We start from the raw sequence: 21,855 nt of genomic DNA on the forward strand, positions 1-21,855 counted from the left end.
AGCGTGCCATAGGGGGGTGCTGTGTGTACGCGGTGGGAGCAGAGCGTGCCATAGGGGGGTGCTGTGTGTACGCGGTGGGAGCAGAGCGTGCCATGGGGGGGGCTGTGTGTATGCGGTGGGAGCAGAGCGTGCCATGGGGGGGGCTGTGTGTATGCGGTGGGAGCAGAGCGTGCCATGGGGGGGGCTGTGTGTATGCGGTGGGAGCAGAGCGTGCCATAGGGGGGTGCTGTGTGTATGCGGTGGGAGCAGAGCGTGCCATGGGGGGGCTGTGTGTACGCGGTGGGAGCAGAGCGTGCCATAGGGGGGTGCTGTGTGTACGCGGTGGGAGCAGAGCGTGCCATGGGGGGGCTGTGTGTACGCGGTGGGAGCAGAGCGTGCCATGGGGGGGCTGTGTGTACGCGGTGGGAGCAGAGCGTGCCATGGGGGGGCTGTGTGTACGCGGTGGGAGCAGAGCGTGCCATGGGGGGGCTGTGTGTACGCGGTGGGAGCAGAGCGTGCCATGGGGGGGCTGTGTGTACGCGGTGGGAGCAGAGCGTGCCATAGGGGGGTGCTGTGTGTACGCGGTGGGAGCAGAGCGTGCCATGGGGGGGCTGTGTGTACGCGGTGGGAGTAGAGCGTGCCATGGGGGTGCTGTGTGTACTCGGTGGGAGCAGAGCGTGCCATAGGGGGGTGCTGTGTGTATGCGGTGGGAGCAGAGCGTGCCATGGGGGGGGCTATGCGTTTCCCAGGGGGGCTTTGGCGAAGACTCCAGATGCTGCGAGACCAGGGTGGGCTGTACAGCAAAGGCGGCCCTGGGACCGCTGGCCTAGTGCTTGGCACAGCTGGGACTTGCTGTGGGCGTGCGGGGAGCCAGGAGAGCGTGAGGCTGGCAGCCACGGGGCAGGAGACAGACGAGGGGAGAGAATTATTAATGATGGAAACTGGCTGCACGAGGGGACAGAGGCTCCCTGCTCGGGCTGAGACCCAAGAACAGCTGGGCTGCAGAGAACTCGCCCCAGCCTGGGCGCATGGGCCTGGCCTGCGTGCACCCAGGGGCTCACACGCTCTGCGCTGCCCCAGGGAGCCCCGGCTACAAAGTCACCGTTTTAAGGGGACAAAACATTTCACACTTGCAGGCCCCTCGCACCCGCAGGTCTCATGCGTCCAGCGCCACCGAACGGCCGCCAGCCGGGCTGTGTCGCTGGGCGCTGTGCAGAGGCAGGAGGGAGGAGGCGACGGGACTCGGGCCGGGCTGGTAAAGGACCCCGGGCCCTTAGACACCAGGCCATGCTCAGCCAGGTTGGCGTTCAGAGCCCCTGTGCAGCTCCTGGGGAGCGAAAACAGCCTCGCTCGGCGGGATTGGCTGCACACGCGGCTCTGGCCAGAGCTAACGGCTCCGAGCGCACACCGGGGGCTGCAGGGGACCCTGCCCGGTGGCGCCCTGGCCTGTGGGGCACAGGCAGTGCCCTTGCGTAAGCGCGCGGGCCCTGTCTGCGCAGTGTGGCCGGGGCCGCGCTGGGACAGGACGGCGTCACGGAGCGCGAGTCCTGAGCCACAGGACCCGCTGCCCAGGCGCCAGGGCCCAGACAGCGCCCTGGGGAGCATCCCTGTGCGGGCCCTGCACCCGCCGGGCTGAGCCCGGGCAGATCCGCGAGGGCCTGGCGCCCTCTGCTGGAGAAACGCCGCCCAGCAGCACAATGGTGCCCGGTTCCCAGACGGAGCCTGTTGCCAAGGAAACGGCGTGTTCCCCTGGTTCTCCCCGATGAGCCTTTCCTCTGGCCCTGTGGCCGGGGCAGGCTCCAGGGATGTGGAGTCTCCCTGGGAGAGGCTAGAGGCTGCAGTCCACCCAGCGGGGCCTGCTACCGGCCACGCTAGGCCAGAGGATGGGAGCCGAGGGCAGCGCTTTGCAGCGCAGGCTCCTGTCTCTGGCAGTGCCCAGCACCAGACGCTGAGGAGAAAGAGCAAAGCTCCCCCTCCCCGCAGCAGACACTTACAAACCCGTGACTCTGTGGATGTTCTCACTGCCCATTTCCACGTCTGCTCCGTTTTAGATGGCTCTTGAACTCTGGTGCACAATAACATCCTGTGGCGGTGAGTTCCGCTGGCTAACTGTGCACTATGCACAAGAAACTCCTTTCCTCATCCTTCTGAGAAAGGAGGCCACAGTTACCTCCTCAACACTCCCCCTTGCCTAGTGCTTCCCTGCTTGCCTCAGCCTCCGTATTTTCAACCCTTCCCCGGCACCAGCCCATGTCTCCGTAGCCGGGGGAGGCCGGGAGACCAGAACTCATCCCCATGCCAAGGCCAGGGGCTCTGCCTGGCAGGGGATCATCTCCCCTTGGCCTGCAGCGCTTGCGACGGGGTCAGCAAATTGGGCTGTGAACGTTCCATTGCTCTTCATCCCTCGCCTGTCCCCCCCGGGCGAGGCATTCCCACGAGACCCCAGGGCGCGTTCAGGCTGCCACAGGGGGCCCGCTCTGCACTGCAGCCAGTTCTTTATCAAAACAGCAAGTTGTGGGTGCAGCACCTGAGTGGCTGCTCGCCCCCTTGCCCTGCTGGTTCCCTAGCTCGCTGGTACGCCTGCCGGAGTTCCTTCCTCTTGGCGCGGCATTGCAGGGCACCTCGCCCGCACCCCCGCGCACGGGGCTCGAGAAACGTGACCGCACGTGCCCCAGCGCCTTGGGGGCACTCGCAGCTGTGACTGTGCTGATTCGTCACCCCATACACCCTGCACGTCTGCACCTCCCCGAGCCCTGCAGAGCACCCTGCATGTCTGCACCACCCTGCACGTCTGCACCTCCCCGAGCCCTGCAGAGCACCCTGCATGTCTGCACCACCCTGCACGTCTGCACCTCCCCGAGCCCTGCAGAGCACCCTGCATGTCTGCACCACCCTGCACGTCTGCACCTCCCCGAGCCCTGCAGAGCACCCTGCATGTCTGCACCACCCTGCACGTCTGCACCTCCCCGAGCCCTGCAGAGCACCCTGCATGTCTGCACCACCCTGCACGTCTGCACCTCCCCGAGCCCTGCAGAGCACCCTGCATGTCTGCACCACCCTGCACGTCTGCACCTCCCCGAGCCCTGCAGAGCACCCTGCATGTCTGCACCACCCTGCACGTCTGCACCTCCCCGAGCCCCCTCCACATCTGCACCACCCTGCACCACCCTGCATGTCTGTACCACCCTGCACATCTGCACCACCCTGCACCACCCTGCACATCTGCACCACCCTGCATCACCCTGCATGTCTACACCACTGGGCGTCTGCACCACCCTGCACGTCTGCACCACCCTGCACGTCTGCACCACCCTGCACCACCCTGCACGTCTGCACCTCCCCGAACCCTGCCGAGCACCCTGCACGCCTGCACCTCCCCGAGCACCCTGCACGTCTGTACCCCTCTGTGCCCTGAAAGACGTCAAATGCTTCATACTCCCCGTGGCGCGAGGGGCGTAGAGAGGCCCACGGCGCAGGGCCGGTGACCGGGAGTGACCCAGTCATGGGACCCAGAGGGGAAATGCAGGTGAGCCGAGGATAATAATCCAGACCAGATCTGAGTCAAGATCGAGGGTCTTCTGACTCAGGCTGTTGGCTTTCTAATGAGCCAAGTGCTCAGGACCATGGTCCCCCCCCCCCCCCCCCCCCCAGAAAGATGGCAGATCTGCGCAGAGCCCGCCAAAGAGGGCTGGTTTGATTGTTGAGCCAAGAGAGTGTCGCGGGAACATATCCTGGGGCCTGAGTGACAGAGAGAAGCCGGAGCAGGCTCCTGAAGCGCTCCGCGGAGCAGCCAGGCTTGTGTGACTCTCCATCCCCCTCTCGTGGCTACTCCATGCACCGCGCCGTAGGTGTCGGGAGATGTACAATGGACAGGGGCCTGGGATGTACAATGGACAGGGGCCTGGGATGTACAGTGAACAGGGGCCTGAGATGTACAATGGATGGGGGTCTGGGATGTACAATGGACAGGGGCCTGGGATGTACAGTGAACAGGGGCCTGGGATGTACAATGGACGGGGGCCTGGGATGTACAATGGACGGGGGCCTGGGATGTACAGTGAACAGGGGCCTGGGATGTACAATGGACGGGGGCCTGGGATGTACAATGGACAGGGGCCTGGGATGTAGAGTGAACAGGGGTCTGGGATGTACAATGGACGGGGGTCTGGGATGTACAATGGACGGGGGCCTGGGATGTACAGTGAACAGGGGCCTGGGATGTACAATGGACGGGGGTCTGGGATGTACAATGGACGGGGGTCTGGGATGTACAGTGAACAGGGGTCTGGGATGTACAATGGACAGGGGCCTGGGATGTACAGTGAACAGGGGCCTCGGATGTACAATGGACGGGGGCCTGGGATGTACAGTGAACAGGGGTCTGGGATGTACAATGGACAGGGGCCTGGGATGTACAATGGACGGGGGCCTGGGATGTACAATGGACAGGGGCCTGGGATGTACAATGGACAGGGGCCTGGGATGTACAATGGATGGGGGCCTGGGATGTACAGTGAACAGGGGCCTGGAATGTACAATGGACAGGGGCCTGGGATGTACAATGGACAGGGACCTGGGATGTACAATGGACGGGGGTCTGGGATGTACAATGGACAGGGGCCTGGGATGTACAATGGACGGGGGCCTGGGATGTACAATGGACGGGGGTCTGGGATGTACAATGGACGGGGGCCTGGAATGTACAATGGACAGGGCTCTGGGATGTACAATGGACGGAGGCCTGGGATGTACAATGGACGGGGGCCTGGGATGTACAGTGAACAGGGATCTGGGATGTACAATGGATGGGGGCCTGGGATGTACAGTGAACAGGGGTCTCATAGACTCATAGACTCAGGGTATGTCTACACTACCCTCCTAGTTCGAACTAGGAGGGTAATGTATGCATACCGCACTTGCTAATGAAGCCCGGGATTTGAATTTCCCGGGCTTCATTAGCATAAGCGGGGAGCCGCCATTTTTAAATCCCCGCTGCTTCGAACCCCGTGTAGCGCGGCTACACGGGGCTCGAACTAGGTAGTTCGGACTAGGGTGCCTATTCCGAACTACCGTTACTCCTCGTTTCACGAGGAGTAACGGTAGTTCGGAATAGGCACCCTAATCCGAACTACCTAGTTCGAGCCCCGTGTAGCCGCGCTACACGGGGTTCGAAGCAGCGGGGATTTAAAAATGGCGGCTCCCCGCTTATGCTAATGAAGCCCGGGAAATTCAAATCCCGGGCTTCATTAGCAAGTGCGGTATGCATACATTACCCCGCTAGTTCGAACTAGCGGGGTAGTGTAGACATACCCCCATAGACTTTAAGGTCAGAAGGGACCATTATGATCATCTAGTCTGACCCCCTGCACAGTGCAGGCCACAGAATCTCGCCCACCCCTCTTAGAATAATCCTCTCACCTATGTCTCAGATATTGAAGCCTTCAAATACTTTGAAGGCCCCAACATGCAGAGAGTCCTTCAGCTGTGACCTGTGCCCCATGCTACAGAGGAAGGCGAAAAACCTCCAGGGCCTCTGCCAATCTACCCTGGAGGAAAATTCCTTCCTGACCCCAAATATGACGATCAGCTAAACCCTGAGCATGTGGGCAAGACTCACCAGCCAGACACCCAGAAAGTTCCCTATAATGAATGGTCAATTAGTTACCAAGATCATGTTATTTCATCCAACCATCCCCTTATCATAGAACTGGCAGAGACCTCAGAAGGTCGTCAAGTCCAGCCCTCCGCTCTAGGCAGGACCAATCCCATCTAAATCAACCCGGCCAGGGCTTTGTCAAGCCGAGACTTAAACACCTCTAGGGATGGAGACTCCACTACTTCCCTAGGTAACCCATTCCAATGCTTCACTACCCTCCTAGTAAAATAGTTTTTCCTAATATCCAACCTGGACCTCTCCCACCACAACTTGAGACCATTGCTCCTTGTTCTGCCATCTGTCACTACTGAGAACAGCCTCTCTCCATCCTCTTTGGAACCTCCCTTCAGGAAGTTGAAGGCTGTTATCAAATCCCCCCTCACTCTTCGCTTCTGCAGACTAAACAGACCCAACTCCCTCAGCCTCTCCTCATAAGTCATATGCTCCAGACCCCTAATCATTTTGGTTGCCCTCCGCTGGACCCTCTCCAATGCGTCCGCATCCTTTTTGTAGTGGGGGGCCCAGAACTGGACACAATACTCCAGATGTGGCCTCACCAAAGCCGAATAAAGGGGAATAATGACATCTCTGGATCTGCTGGCAATGCTCCTCTTAATGCATCCTAATATGCCATTAGCCTTCTTGGCTACAAGGGCACACTGTTGATTCATATCCAGCTTCTCATCCACTGTAACCCCCAGGTCCTTTTCTGCAGAACTACTACTTAACTGGTTGGTCTCCAGCCTGTAACTATGCTTGGGATTCTTCCGTCCCAAGTGCAGGACTCTACACTTGTCCTTGTTGAATCTCATGAGATTTCTAGTGGCCCAATCCTCCAATTTGTCTAAGTCACTCTGGACCCTATCTCTGCCCTTAAGCGTATCTACCTCTCCCCCTAGCTTAGTGTCATCTGCAAACTTGCTGAGGGTGCAATCCATCCTCTCATCCAGGTCATTAATAAAGATATTGAACAAAACTGGTCCTAGAACCGAACCTTGGGGCACTCCACTAGAAACCGACCGCCATCCTGACATCGAGCCATTGATCATTACCTGCTGGGCCCGGCCTTCTAGCCAGCTTTCTATCCATCTTACCGTCCATCTATCCAATCCGCATTCCCTTAACTTGCTGGCAAGAATATTGTGGGAGACCGTATCAAAAGCCTTGCTAAAGTCAAGGTATATCACATCCACTGACTTTCCCATGTCCACTGAGCCAGTAACCTCATCATAGAAGCTAATCAGATTGGTCAGGCACGACTTGCCCTTTGTGAATCCATGCTGACTATTCCTGATCACTTTCCTCTCATCCAAGTGTCTCAAAATGGATTCCTTTAGGATCCCTTCCATGATTTTTCCAGGAACTGAGGTAAGAGTGACCGGCCTATAGTTCCCTGGATCGTCCTTCTTCCCTTTTTTGAAGATGGGCACTACATTTGCCTTTTTCCAATCATCCGGGATTTCGCCCGATCTCCACGACTTTTCAAAGATAATGGCCAAAGACTCCTCAATGACATTTGCCAACTCCCTCAGTACCCTCGGGTGCATTAAGTCTGGACCCATGGATTTGTGTACGTTTAGTTTTTCTAAATATTTCCTAACCTGTTCTTTACCCACCAAGGGCTGTCCATCTTCTTCCCATCTTGCGTCGCTTAGCACAGAAGTCCAGGAGCCGACCTTGTCCGTGAATACAGAGGCAAAGAAAGCATTGAGTACTTCAGCTTTCCCCACATCCTCTGTCACTAGGTTACCTCCTTCATCCATTAGGGACTGCACACCCTCTCTGATCACCTTCTTCTTGTTGACGTGCCTGTAGAAACCTTTCTTGTTATCCTTTACATCCTTAGCTAGTCGCAACTCCATTTGCGCTTTCGCCTTCCTGATAACCCCCCGGCATTCTCGAGCTATACATTTAAACTCCTCCCTAGTCATTTGTCCAAGTTTCCACTTGTTGTAAGCTTCCTTTTTGTGCTTAAGTTCACCAAGGATTTCCCCTGTAAGCCAATCCGGTCTCCTACCAGGTTTGCCTCTCTTGCTACGCGTCGGGATGGTTTCTTTCTGTGCCTTCAATAAGGCTTCTTTAAAATACTGCCAGCTGTCCTGGACTCCTTTCCCCTTCATGTTAACATCCCAGGGGATTCTTTCCATCAGATCTCTGAGGGAGTCAAAATCTGCTTTTTTGAAGTCCAAGGTGTGTATTTTACTACTCTCTTTCCTTCCTTTGGTCAGGATCCTGAAATCTACCATCTCATGATCACTGCTTCCCAGGTTGTCACCCACCTCTACGTCCCCTATTAGTTCCTCCCTGTTTGTGAGGAGAAGGTCAAGCTGTGCACGGCCCCTGGTTGGATCCTTTAGCATTTGTACCAAGAAGTTATCCCCAACATTCTCCAAAAACTTCCAGGATTGCCTGTGTACTGCCGTATTGGTTTCCCAACAGATGTCAGGGTGATTAAAGTCCCCCATGAGAACCAGGGCCTGCGATCTGGAAGCTTCACTCAGTTGTCCGAAGAAAGCCTCATCTACCTCATCCACCTGGTTCGGTGGCCTGTAGCAGACACCAACCACAACATCACTGCTGTTTGCTCCTTTAAACCTGACCCATAGACTTTCAACAAGTTTTTCTCCCTCTTTATACTGGAGTTCAGAGCAATCATAGTGCTCTCTTACATATAGTGCAACTCCTCCTCCTTTTCTCCCTGCCTGTTCTTCCTGAACAGTCTATACCCTTCCATGACAGCGCTCCAGTCATGCGAGTCATCCCACCAAGTCTCTGTTATCCCAATTAAATCATATTTCTTGGTCTGGGCCAGGGCCTCCAGTTCTTCCTGCTTGTTGCCCAGGCTTCTCGCATTAGTGTACAAACACGTCAGGTAACCAGTTGATTGCACTATCTTCTCCATTTGAAACTGGGGTCCTCCTTTCTCGCTCCTTGCTATATGCATTTCTTCCCGGTATCCGACTTTCCCACTCCCCTCAGGGTTTTGGTCACCGTCCCCCGACGAACCTAGTTTAAAGCCCTCCTCACTAGGTTCGCAAGCCTGCCCGCGAAGATGCTCCTTCCTCTCTTCGTTAGGTGGATCCCATCTCTTCCTAACAATCCTTGCGCCCGGAACAGAGTCCCATGGTCGAAGAAACCAAAGCCCTCTCTGCGACACCACCTGCGCAACCACGCATTTACATCCTCAATTCGACGATCCCTGCCCAGTCTTTTCCCTTCAACAGGGAGGATGGACGAGAACACCACTTGCGCTCCAAAGTCTTGGATCCTTCTTCCCAGCGCTACATAATCCGCAGCAACCCGCTCAAGGTCATTCTTGGCCGTATCATTCGTTCCTACATGGAGAAGCAGGAAGGGGTAGCGATCTGAAGGTTTGATCAGCTTGCTAAGCCTCTCAGTGACATCCCGAATGCGAGCTCCCGGTAAGTAGCACACCTCTCGAGATTCCAGGTCCGGATGGCAGATGGATGGCTCAGTCCCTCTTAGGAGGGAGTCCCCGACCACCACCACCCGTCGTTTCCTTTTGGGGGTGGTGGCCGTGGAACCCCCATCCCTAGGACTACGCATCCCATGCCTTTCAGTAGATGGTGCTCCCTTCTGGTTTCTACCTTGTGAGGTCCCTTCCAGAGCTTTCAGCTCTGCAGAGCCTGTGGAGAGAGCTTGAAAGCGATTGCTTACCTCTATAGCATCGGGGGAATCCCGTGCTGGCCTTTCTCCCCTTCTAGAAGTTACATGCTGCCAGTTCTCTTCTTGGTCGCGTACTGCCCTCTCTGGCTCCTCTGCCTGCCGTGCTTGAAGGATCAATTGCTGCCTTCTATCGAGGCAGTCTTCATCCTCTCTAATCAAGCGTAAGGTCGACACTTGGGCCTCCAGTCCTCTAATTTTTTCTTCCAAAATCTCGACCAGCTTGCACTTGGTGCAGATGAAATCCGTTCTTTCTTCCGGGAGGAAGACAAACATGGCACACGCCGTGCAGGTAACAACAGCAGCAGACGCATCATCAACCATCGCTGCTGTCCTGGAGAAGGGATTTAAAAAGAAAGACAAGAGAACCTCCCGCCCTTCCCACTCCCCTTCCTAACTCCCTCTCAAAACTCCCTGTTAGCAATCACCTGTTCGCAAGCTGGGATGTACAATGGACGGGGGCCTGGGATGTACAGTGAACAGGGGTCTGGGATGTACAATGGACGGGGGCCTGGGATGTACAATGGACAGGGCTCTGGGATGTACAATGGACGGGGGCCTGGGATGTACAGTGAACAGGGGTCTGGGATGTACAATGGACGGGGGCCTGGGATGTACAGTGAACAGGGGCCTGGGATGTACAATGGACGGGGGCCTGGGATGTACAATGGACGGGGGTCTGGGATGTACAATGGACGGGGGCCTGGGATGTACAATGGACGGGGGCCTGGGATGTACAGTGAACAGGGGTCTGGGATGTACAATGGACGGGGGCCTGGGATGTACAATGGACGGGGGCCTGGGATGTACAGTGAACAGGGCTCTGGGATGTACAATGGACGGGGGTCTGGGATGTACAATGGACGGGGGCCTGGGATGTACAATGGACGGGGGCCTGGGATGTACAGTGAACAGGGGTCTGGGATGTACAATGGACGGGGGCCTGGGATGACCTCACAGCCGTGGGCCAGGGCTCTTGCCATTCCCCCGTGTCCCGCCCGGCTGCACTGAACAGCGCCTTGTTTTGCAAAACATTTCCAGGGTCGCAGTGCTTCCCCCGCTGGAGACAGTAGGAAATGCTGATTCAACTAACAACCAGTGAACAGCAAACAGGGGCGGGTAGGATTGTATTCATCACCCGCTTATGAGTATTCACTGGGCAGGAGTTAACATTACCAATATGGTTTTAGGGCAAGCAGCGATAGACGTATACGTTAACATACGCAGAGATAAAAGGGGGCGATTGGCACCGGGCTGTTGCCCGGTCCTTGTGTCGCGTGTCCGCAATAGAGCGTCCCGTTTACCCGTCCACTCCTGGGGCACCTGTTTCTTCTCTAACAGCAGGCTCATGCCACAGGCGTCATTCGGCAGCTCAGGCCCCACGAACTAACCTGCAGCCTAGTAACAGCTCCTCGGAGGCGGGTCACAGAAAGCCCGAGCTCCATCCTGCCAACACATGGGCTGCAGCGAGACTGCTTCCGGTAAATGTGTGTGGGCGGTTTGGGGGGTCTGGGCGGAACTGCTGCCGTAGGCGGTAACCTTTGATCATAAAAATGAGAGGAGGGACGCTGTGACTAAGGCAAAGTGGGTTCTAGTCCATTCTCGGGTTCTAGTCCTTTTCCGGATGCTCAGTGTTTTCTGGAACATTCACTTTTTCCGCTGAGATTTTCCGCCTGTGCCTTTGCCAGACCACGAGTTGCTTTGAAGCTTGATGTGCAATTGCAGTGGCATGTCAGAGTGTGCGTGAAAACATGCACTTTCCCCATTATTCATAAACTACTTCCGGTGTCTTTTTTGAAAAACAAGCGACTGGCTCTCCAGCAGAACCAGCTGCAGGTGGAGGCATGGCACTGGGCAGTGAAATAGGCCTCTGAGGAGAGGTAGCTGTGGAGGTTAAAATGAAGATTGGATTTTGAAAACTACGTTCTGAGCAGGGACACCCAATCTGCACAGGGAGTTTGTCTAAACTCACAAATAAGCTGTTGGGAACATGGGATTCTCATTAACACTTTTACAAAATCCTGACATTTTTTTAGTTCAAATTTTTAATTTTTAACAAAGTTTTGAAATTTTTAAAAGTCCCTAGATTCTCAGGCCAGAAAAGGCCACTGGGATCTATTCTGGCTTCCTGGGCCTCACCATCCTAGAACAAGAGCTAGAAAAAATGCCCTTCTTGCAAATCCCAGATTTTCCATTAAAAATGTCAGTTTTGCCTCCAATTTTCAGTTGTCACTGCAGACCCCATCAGCCCGCCCGAAAGGCTCTTGTCTGGCACAAAGGGAACATGGCCAGAGTGCCTATGCTGTCCCTGTCATGGCAGGCCCACGTCCAATTCAAAGAGTGACATTGGCAAGCGCCTTCCAAATGGCCAGATAGGAAGCTGAAAAAATCCATTTTAGTTCTTCTGAAATTGACTTTTCTTGGAAACCGTCCCGTGAGGTTTTTTACATTTGTCCCCACTTGGGACAAACAACAATTAAAAAATGGGATTTTCCATGGAGAAGTGTTTGTACTGCAAAGAATGTCCCTGAATTAAGTCCCGTTTGAGCTAGGGCAGATCTTTTAGAAAAACATCCAGACTTGATTTTAAAAATCCAGTGATGGAGAATCCACCGAAACACTCGATAAATTGTTCCAATAGCTATTTACATTCACTGTTAAAAATTGCACCTTATTTCTAGTGTCAATTTGTCTAGCTCCAACTTAATGGTCCTTGGGCCATATTAGACTTTTCTCTGCTGCTCAGAAGAGCCTCTGATCAAAGATTTGCTCCCTGTGCATGTTTATCAGTCTCACTGCTCTTCTCCGAACTCTCTCCAGTTTGTCCTCAATTGCGGTTGCACCAGTGCCACACACAGAGGTAACGCAACCTCCCCGCCCCCCCTCAATATTCCCTCACCTATTCATCCATTGGCTCTGTGAGCTGATTATCTACCGCGACCCCCAAATCTTTTTCAGACCCTGCTTCCCAGGGGCGGGCCCCACCCCGTCATAGGGCTTGCGTTCTTTGTTCCTAGGTGTGTCCCTTGCATTTCACTGTCACTAAATGCACACTGGTCGCTTGTGCCCAGTTTACCAGGGGAACGCGATTGCTCTGGATCAGTGACCTGGCTCCGCTATTCACCCCCTCCCTGGGGGGGCTGATAGAAATGGCAAATAGCACAGGGCCAAGAAGGATGCCGGCAGAACACCACGGGAATCTCCACCCGAGCGAGGAGCCCCCTCTAGTGACGGTTTGAGACCTGCCAGGGGTCGGGTGTGAATCCACCCTGCACGCGCCCTTTTCATTTCGTATTGTTCTACTCTCATCACCAAACTGTCACGCGGCACCAGGCCCAGCCCTGCCGCCGGCTGAGCCCATCACACCAGCACTGTTGCCTGTAGCTACCAACTTTGTCATCTCATGAAAGACCAGTCTGGCAGGTCTGTTTCCCATAAACCCCTGAAGACTGGCCCGAGCCACCCCCACCCCCCTGAGTCCTTCTTTAATTGAATCCTGAGTCAGCCATTCCCGTGGTTTGCCAGGTCACTGTCCTGTTGCAGACCTGTTAGTACCAGCTCAGCCTAGGGCTGTATTGCGTGGCCAGGCCTGGCCGACACCCACCAAGTGGCACATACAGTGAAGGGGTGGCCACCATCACAGCCTGGGAGTGGGGCCGTGGGAGCTAACGGCGAGTCTCTGCAATTTGAGCTACAGATCCAGGCTCTCGGGCCGACAGCTTTAGTAGCTCATGTGCTCTGTGGATGGGCCACAGCCTGCGCCTCGCCCGGGGGTTACCCGTGGGCTGAGGCAACAGCTCCCCAGTGAACCGAGGTGACAAGCTGAGCCTCTCGACAATGCTACTCTGCGATTCAGTCCCAGTCCCAGAGCCGCGGGGCTGTGACCTGCTCCCGACACCCTGAAACGAGCGAAACCCAACAGTCGTCTGAATCGCTCCCGCCCACGTGGGTTTCTAACTCTTTGGATAGCAGCTCCTGGAGCCAGGACAGCCAAGCAGGGCTCCTGGAGGCAGGACAGCCAAGCAGGGCTCCTGGAGGCAGGACAGCCAGGCAGGGCTCCTGGAGCCAGGACAGCCAAGCAGGGCTCCTGGAGGCAGGACAGCCAGGCAGGGCTCCTGGAGCCAGGACAGCCAGGCAGGGCTCCTGGAGGCAGGACAGCCAAGCAGGGCTCCTGGAGGCAGGACAGCCAAGCAGGGCTCCTGGAGGCAGGACAGCCAAGCAGGGCTCCTGGAGCCAGGACAGCCAGGCAGGGCTCCTGGAGGCAGGACAGCCAGGCAGGGCTCCTGGAGGCAGGATAGCCAAGCAGGGCTCCTGGAGGCAGGACAGCCAGGCAGGGCTCCTGGAGGCAGGACAGCCAGGCAGGGCTCCTGGAGCCAGGACAGCCAAGCAGGGCTCCTGGAGCCAGGACAGCCAAGCAGGGCTCCTGGAGGCAGGACAGCCAGGCAGGGCTCCTGGAGGCAGGACAGCCAAGCAGGGCTCCTGGAGGCAGGGCAGCCAAGCAGGGCTCCTGGAGGCAGGGCAGCCAAGCAGGGCTCCTGGAGGCAGGACAGCCAAGCAGGGCTCCTGGAGGCAGGACAGCCAAGCAAGGCTCCTGGAGCCAGGACAGCCAAGCAGGGCTCCTGGAGGCAGGACAGCCAGGCAGGGCTCCTGGAGGCAGGACAGCCAGGCAGGGCTCCTGGAGGCAGGACAGCCAAGCAGGGCTCCTGGAGGCAGGACAGCCAGGCAGGGCTCCTGGAGGCAGGACAGCCAGGCAGGGCTCCTGGAGGCAGGACAGCCAAGCAGGGCTCCTGGAGGCAGGACAGCCAGGCAGGGCTCCTGGAGGCAGGACAGCCAGGCAGGGCTCCTGGAGCCAGGACAGCCAGGCAGGGCTCCTGGAGCCAGGACAGCCAGGCAGGGCTCCTGGAGCCAGGACAGCCAAGCAGGGCTCCTGGAGGCAGGACAGCCAAGCAGGGCTCCTGGAGGCAGGACAGCCAAGCAGGGCTCCTGGAGGCAGGACAGCCAGGCAGGGCTCCTGGAGCCAGGACAGCCAGCCAGGGCTCCTGGAGGCAGGACAGCCAAGCAGGGCTCCTGGAGGCAGGACAGCCAGGCAGGACTCCTGGAGCCAGGACAGCCAGCCAGGGCTCCTGGAGGAAGGACAGCCAAGCAGGGCTCCTGGAGGCAGGACAGCCAAGCAGGGCTCCTGGAGGCAGGACAGCCAGGCAGGGCTCCTGGAGGCAGGACAGCCAAGCAGGGCTCCTGGAGCCAGGACAGCCAAGCAGGGCTCCTGGAGGAAGGACAGCCAAGCAGGGCTCCTGGAGGCAGGACAGCCAGGCAGGGCTCCTGGAGGCAGGACAGCCAGGCAGGGCTCCTGGAGGCAGGACAGCCAAGCAGGGCTCCTGGAGGCAGGACAGCCAAGCAGGGCTCCTGGAGGCAGGACAGCCAGGCAGGGCTCCTGGAGGCAGGACAGCCAAGCAGGGCTCCTGGAGGCAGGGCAGCCAAGCAGGGCTCCTGGAGGCAGGACAGCCAGGCAGGGCTCCTGGAGCCAGGACAGCCAGGCAGGGCTCCTGGAGGCAGGACAGCCAGGCAGGGCTCCTGGAGGAAGGACAGCCAAGCAGGGCTCCTGGAGGCAGGACAGCCAAGCAGGGCTCCTGGAGGCAGGGCAGCCAAGCAGGGCTCCTGGAGGCAGGACAGCCAAGCAGGGCTCCTGGAGGCAGGACAGCTAGGCAGGGCTCCTGGAGGCAGGGCAGCCAGGCAGGGCTCCTGGAGGCAGGACAGCCAAGCAGGGCTCCTGGAGGCAGGACAGCCAGGCAGGGCTCCTGGAGGCAGGGCAGCCAGGCAGGGCTCCTGGAGGCAGGACAGCCAGGCAGGGCTCCTGGAGGCAGGGCAGCCAGGCAGGGCTCCTGGAGGCAGGGCAGCCAGGCAGGGCCCTGGCGGACACGACTCACCGCACGGACAGCTCCCATGGCTTGTGCCCTCTTGCTGGGGAACACCTAGGAGCTAGACGCTGCTCTGACTGCCTAATGGCCTCTCTCATTTAGCTCCTTCTGGGAGGGGCTGAGGCGCTGCCCCTCTGGCGACCCGCGGGGGCAGGGGCTTGTCCCTAGAGCTAGGGGGGAATTTCTGACCAAACGTTTTCCTTTGGATTTGTCAAAATCACAAGATGAACGGAAACGTGCCACTCGCCCAGACACCCAGCGCAGACCCACCCGGCCCCAGGCCCCCGTGGGCTGTGGCAACTAGCGTGATTGGGAGCCTGGGAGCGGGGCCCATTCCCAGCCACTGCGCCACTAAGTCTTTCCTCCTACCCCACAACTCTTCAGTGCCCTGCAGGGCTCACAGCTTCGTCCAGAACTCAGGCCCTGCGGCCTGGGGCATCCTCGCCCCGCACCAGGCTCTCATAGACTCAGAGTCTTTAAGGTCAGAAGGGACCATTCTGATCATCTAGTCTGACCCCTGCACAGTGCAGGCCACAGAATCTCACCCACCCCTCCTAGAATAATCCTCTCACCTGTATCTCAGATATTGAAGTCCTTGAAAAGATGCAGAGAATCCTCCCGCTAGTGACCTGTGCCCCATGCTACAGAGGAAGGCAAGAAACCTCCAGGGCCTCTGCCAATCTACCCGGGAGGAAAATTCCTTCCCAGTCCCAAATATGGTGATCAGCTAAACCCTGAGCATGTGGGCAAGACTCACAAGCCAGATACCCAGAAAAAAGTTCTCTATAGTAACTCCCATCTTCCCACCATTGGCCTATTTACCACTGATAGTGAAAGGTCAATTAATTGCCAAGATCATGTTACCTCATCAAACCATCCTCTTCATAAACCCATCTAGCTTAATCTTGAAGCCAGCTAGGTCTTTTGCCCCCACTACTTCCCTTGGAAGGCCGTTCCAGAACTTCACTCCTCTGATGGTTAGAAACCTTCGCCTAATTTGAGTCTAAACTTCCTACTAGCCAGTTTATATCCATTTGTTCTTGTGTCCACATTGGTATTGAGCTTAAATAATTCCTCTCCCTCCTTGGCATTTATCCCTCTAATATATTTAAGTAGGCTCTGCTCACTGGAAGCTGAGAACAGGAAGGTGGGTGTAGCTGGGGGGCGGGGCTTGCTGTGATAGATGCTAGCGACATGTGGAAGATGGACTGGGCAGGGACATAGGGCTGCATGAAGCTGGCTAACTCACTAGACTCCTCAGTCTTCATGTCGCTGCATTCACTGGATGCTGATTCTTCTCCTGGCTGCCCTGCCGATCGATACTGCAAATGGGAGAGTAGTGATGGCCAGTCACTAGCGTGTGAATTTATCTCGTCCAATGTGCCAAAAACTGAGGGACGTAGGAAATAAGCAACAAATGGACAAATGTGACAAAACCAGAGAAATTGTCTAAAGCAAAATATGATCTTTGACAAGAGATCTGTTTCTCTGGGACATCAGATCCAGGTGTGGCGGCGATCAGTCCAAACCAGTGTCTGGAGGCAGTGAGGATCTGGAGGAGGTCAAATAGGCTGAAGTTGAATCCAGATAAGACCGAGGTCCAGTGCATCAGGAAGCCGCCTGTCCGGGAGCATGGTGTGTTACCTCTTCTGGACGGGGTCACTCTCCCCCTGACAGAACAGGTGCACAGCTTGGGAATCCTCCTGGACCCTTTTTTAACATTTGAAAATCAGATTTCCTCGGTGGCCAGGAGGGCTTTTGGGCAGCTTCGGCTGAGCCGCCAGCTGCGACCCTTCCCAAATAAGAACGACTTGGCTACAGTGATTCATGCTCTTGTCACATCCCAGCTGGGTTGTTGCGATGCGCTCTACGTAGGGCTGCCTTTGAAGAGTCTTTGGAAGCTTCAGCTGGTCCAGAATGTCTGCTTGAGTTTTAACCAACACTCATCACATGGAGCACATTATGCCAGTGCTCCGGCAGCTGCAATCGCTTCCAGTATGTTTCTGGGCTCAATTCAAGGGCTTGGTTATGACTTATTCAGCCCCAAATGGGTTGGGACTTGGGTATTTGAAGGACCCTCTCCTCCTGTATGAACCCGCCCGGGGATTGAGATCAGTTGGGGAGGCTCTGCTCCGTGTCCCTTCACTTATGGAGATACGGTTGCCATGTACGCGGAGCAGGGCCTCCTCAGCCTTTGTCCCTACGCCACGGACATTCACCTGGCACCAACCATGCAAAGTTTCAGCACCAGGCCAAGGCCACCCTTTTTACCCTTGCTTGTATTGGTGATTAGTTGTGTGTGTGTGTGTGTGTGTGTGTGTGTGTGTGTGTGTGTGTGTGTGTGCGCGCGTGTGTGTGTGTGTGTCTCCTCTTGAGGTGTTTTAGCAGGCTTTATGTTCCCCCACTTTGTGGTCTTGTATTTTATTTTAGATACGTTTATTTATTGTGTTTTAAAAGTTTTTGTAAGCTGCCTTGACTATTTTAAATAGAGAGGTGGGGTAAAAACATTTTAAAAAAGAGGCGTGAAGTAGCAAGCCAGGAAAGATTTGGGCTCAGCTCAAAAAGTACAGATAATCGGGGGAGGGGTTGTTTTTCAAGAGCAAGTGTGTGATGGAACGAACCTTGGTCTATTCGAATCCCGGGGCAGAACCCTGGTGAGTTTTCCTAGCCTGGAAGAAAACCGTTCTGAGGACCCATCGACATGTAGCTGCAACGTTGAAACTTGCATTAAGCACCAGAAGTCTGATCACAACACAGCACCCGGCGCACGTGCTCAGAGCCTCTGCAGAGGCAAACTGTACGAGAACCGCTAACGGTTTCAGAGGGACTTGACAAACTTGGGGCTGATGTCACGACAGGTATGAGTGGAAATCTGGCCTGTCCCACTTAACAGTGAAGAACTGGAACCGCATGGGGAACAACACCAGACAAATCGTTCCCAGGAGCGATGGATGCTTTCCACTGCCTGCTCAGCTAGCCAGACCCACCCCCAGGCATGAGAGCAAGCAGAGCCAACGGAGGCTGAAATGATGCTACTGGAACATAATCCCTCCCACCCCCATTCTCTTTCCCCACACAAGGAAGGTCTCTGTCGCAAAGGGGCCATGTCGCTGTTAGTTGCTTCAAACCAGTGGAAATTGTGGCAGAAGGCAGAGCAGGGGGAGTCCGAATGTTGGGGTTTTAATAAGTCCTGCCCGGCCCTGCCAGCTAACTCAGCAGCCGCTGAACATGCTATTTGGACTGGTTTGACCACAGTGGTGGCACTGGCCCGTGCCGGAGAGAAAGCAGGCGGGCAACACTGCAGGGCTACGTCTACACTGGCCCCTTTTCCGAAAGGGGCATGCTAATTTTCCAGGTCGTAATAGGGAAATCCGCGGGGGATTTAAATATCCCCCGCGGCATTTAAATAAAAATGTCCGCCGCTTTTTTCCGGCTTGTAGAAAAGCCGGAAAAGAGCGTCTACACTGGCCCCGATCCTCTGGAAAAAAGCCCTTTTCAAAGTAGGAATAAGATCCTCCGGAAAAGGGCTTTTTTCCAGAGGATCGGGGCCAGTGTAGACGCTCTTTTCCGGCTTTTCTACAAGCCGGAAAAAAGCGGCGGAAATCCCCCGCGGATTTCCCTATTACGACCTGGAAAATTAGCTTGCCCCTTTCGGAAAAGGGGCCAGTGTAGACGTAGCCCAGCATGTTAGTATCGAGGGACAGATGCAAGTGCAGAAGGGCTGTCACGTTACTGGATTTTAGGGGAGCAGCCAGATCACTGTTGCACCCGTGGGGGGAGGGAGTGTTTCCCTCAAAAAGTGGCACAAAGGGGGCCATGAAAGGTTTCAAATGAAAGTTTATCTTATACTGATTCTATATATGTTATCAATGTGATTGTATAATGTCTGCGTGTGAAGTTCTAAGCATGTACTTCGCGTGGATACCGAATGTTTCTCTGTATGTGGTTGAGCAATGGGCAAGAAAGCTCAGTCTATGGACATGCTAATGAGCAAGTCTCCATGGAAAAACAGCCCTCTATAGGCCAGGGACACACCTCAAGAATGGTGACTGATACCTAAGGGCTACCAGCAGGGAACACAGGGATAGGCCACTGGCCAGGTGACCTGCTGCAGCCAAGAAGAGATGAGGAAGGAGGGATATAGGGGCCATGTGGCATCCTCCATTTTGTGCTCAGCTCAGCTCTTCATCCCAGATGCAGCATTGCAGGGATCAACGAGCCAGGAAGAACTGTGAACCCATCCTGACATAAGATGTACACCAAGGACTTTTAAGCCAGCAGTTATAACATCTCTGCTGCAAGCCTGCATCAAGAACTGGGAGATTCGACGCATGTAATGTATGATATGTTAGCAACCTCACTCTCACGCTTTTCTTTCTAGTAGTAATAAACCTTTAGATGGTAGATTCTAAAGGATTGGCTCGGCGTGGTTTGTGGGTAAGATCCAGAGGGTAAATTGACCAGGGATCTGTGGCTGGTTTCTTGGAACCGGACAGAACTTGTTCGGGGTAGGTGGGATTGGGCTCTAAGACCCCTCACCTGTGTATGATTTTGCAAGCGAGAGAAATTTACAAATTTAAATTTACCCTGAGAATCAGACCCCGCTTCCCCCCCCCCCCCCCGACCTCTCTTGATAGCCAGGGTACGAGCCCCAAAGCGGGCTGAAAGCTTGAGTCTTGTTCTGCCACCTCCCTGCTGTAACAGCTGTGTGCCTGCCTGCAGAGCATCCCCTGCTGCCGGCCCTTCCATACTGCCAGTCCTGCCTGTCCGGGTCAGCTCAGGGCCCTCTCACGGCAGCTCACCTCTCTCCCCGCTCTCTAGCCATGGGGCCCCAGAAAGCGCCTGGGGAGTCCTTCCCAAGAGGCGGTGGGAAAGGAGGGTTCATTCCAGGCAAGGGTCCAGTCCAGCTCTGTTGCGCAGTGGGCAGAGACCCTTGTTCCCGGTGGCAAAGCACCGCCTAACAGGCACCAGACATCGTTAGCACTGGACTGTCCTTCAGCGTGCACCGTGTGTCCCCTCTGTGTGGTGTTAACGAAAGCTAGGAAACCCCACGTGCCGGAGAAACCCGAGAGCTCAGACTCTCTCGCCACACTACCATGCGGCACGTGGAGACCCGCACCGGCTAAGGAAAGGCTATCCCAGCACAGCTCCACACCGAAAACGCATCTCCCTCCACTCCGATATACTTCCTCACACACCCAGCACGCTGCTTTTCAGTTGCCAGGTTTACCAAAGGGCACTCCGCCCAGAAAAGGCAGCGCCTTATTGTGACAGTTGTGGTGTTTTCATCGTGTACCTATTTTTCCGTTCCTGTCACACTGGGGGATCTTGTAGTTCCTTCATCTTTGAGTGCAGCCTCACCCCTGTAAGCAGCCCGACACTGTGCTGCGGTGTGGCTGTTCTTTATTAGCACCTCTTTGAAGTATTTTTTTCCATGTAAAAATAGTTCCCTCATACGAACTTTTATGTCTCTTGAGATCATTTCCTCTCATTAATTGTTACATTTTTATGGTACTTCTTGCTTTTCCTCTGCTAAAATTCCTTCCCTTATTTCCTCTTTGGTGCTGTGACATCTGTTTGCAGCTGTTTGCACCCTTAACTGGCTGCTTTTTCTTATCAACATGTCGCCTCAAGAAACACTTTCATCTTCTGCTCATTTCCATGCGAGTTCTATTTCAGGAAGCTGTGTGGCGCTTTGTCAACACCTAGAGCCTCGTCCTTATTCTCAGCACCCTGGGGTTTGCTCTCCGATGGTCGAGGCCTCCACCTGAACAGCACTGCTGCCAACTGCCCACCAAAGGAGGAAGGGGGCACGCGGCTTCTGGAAGGCATGTGAGGTCATAGAAAGGCCAGGCAGTGCTGGCTGAGGAGAGAATGGGAGGCGACTGGGCGGGGAGAGGGGCGACAGCCGAACGCTCCGGGGAAGTGACACGGGAAGGGTGCCGTTCTACACAACGGGAATGTGGAAGCGTTTAGCAGGGCCACATGCCCAGCGCTGACTGAACCAGGCCGGACCTGTGGCTGTACAGCTGTTATGGTTTGGTTTCCCTTCTGCTGCAGCTTGTTGGAGAAACACAGCTGAGATAGTCAATGAAAAAGCTCCGATTTTGAGCCTTCCCTACTATGTGCGGCATCAAATTTGCTTCTGCCCTGTAGACAAGCAGACCGCTAGGAATTCAGCAGTGCAGCACAGAGAGAACTAACTTGCACAGCATACATAGGCAACGTGCAGACCAAAGCCAAGATGGTCAAGCAGCCTGATGTATCCTTGGGGCGGAGGGGTAGAGCTGGCGGGAAAATGAAAATCTAGTTTCGCAAAACCATTGAAATTGTGAAGTATGCTGTTTCGCACCATTTCACACCCAGTTTTCATTTTTTTGAAACTTTTTTCAGCATTTCACACACACACACACACACACACACACACACACGCACACACACACACGTTTTCTTGGAAGCTTCATAGAAACCACTGTTGAAATAACAGAACCCTAGACTCTCAGGACTAGAAGAGCCCTTGAGAGGTCATCAAGTCCAATCCCCTTCCCTCATGATACAACCAAGCACCATCTAGACCACCCTGGTCAAGTGTCTGTCTAACCTGAGTGTATTCTCTTTACC

Source organism: Pelodiscus sinensis, chromosome 25 (assembly GCF_049634645.1).
Source record: "Pelodiscus sinensis isolate JC-2024 chromosome 25, ASM4963464v1, whole genome shotgun sequence".
Lineage (NCBI taxonomy): Eukaryota > Metazoa > Chordata > Testudines > Trionychidae > Pelodiscus > Pelodiscus sinensis.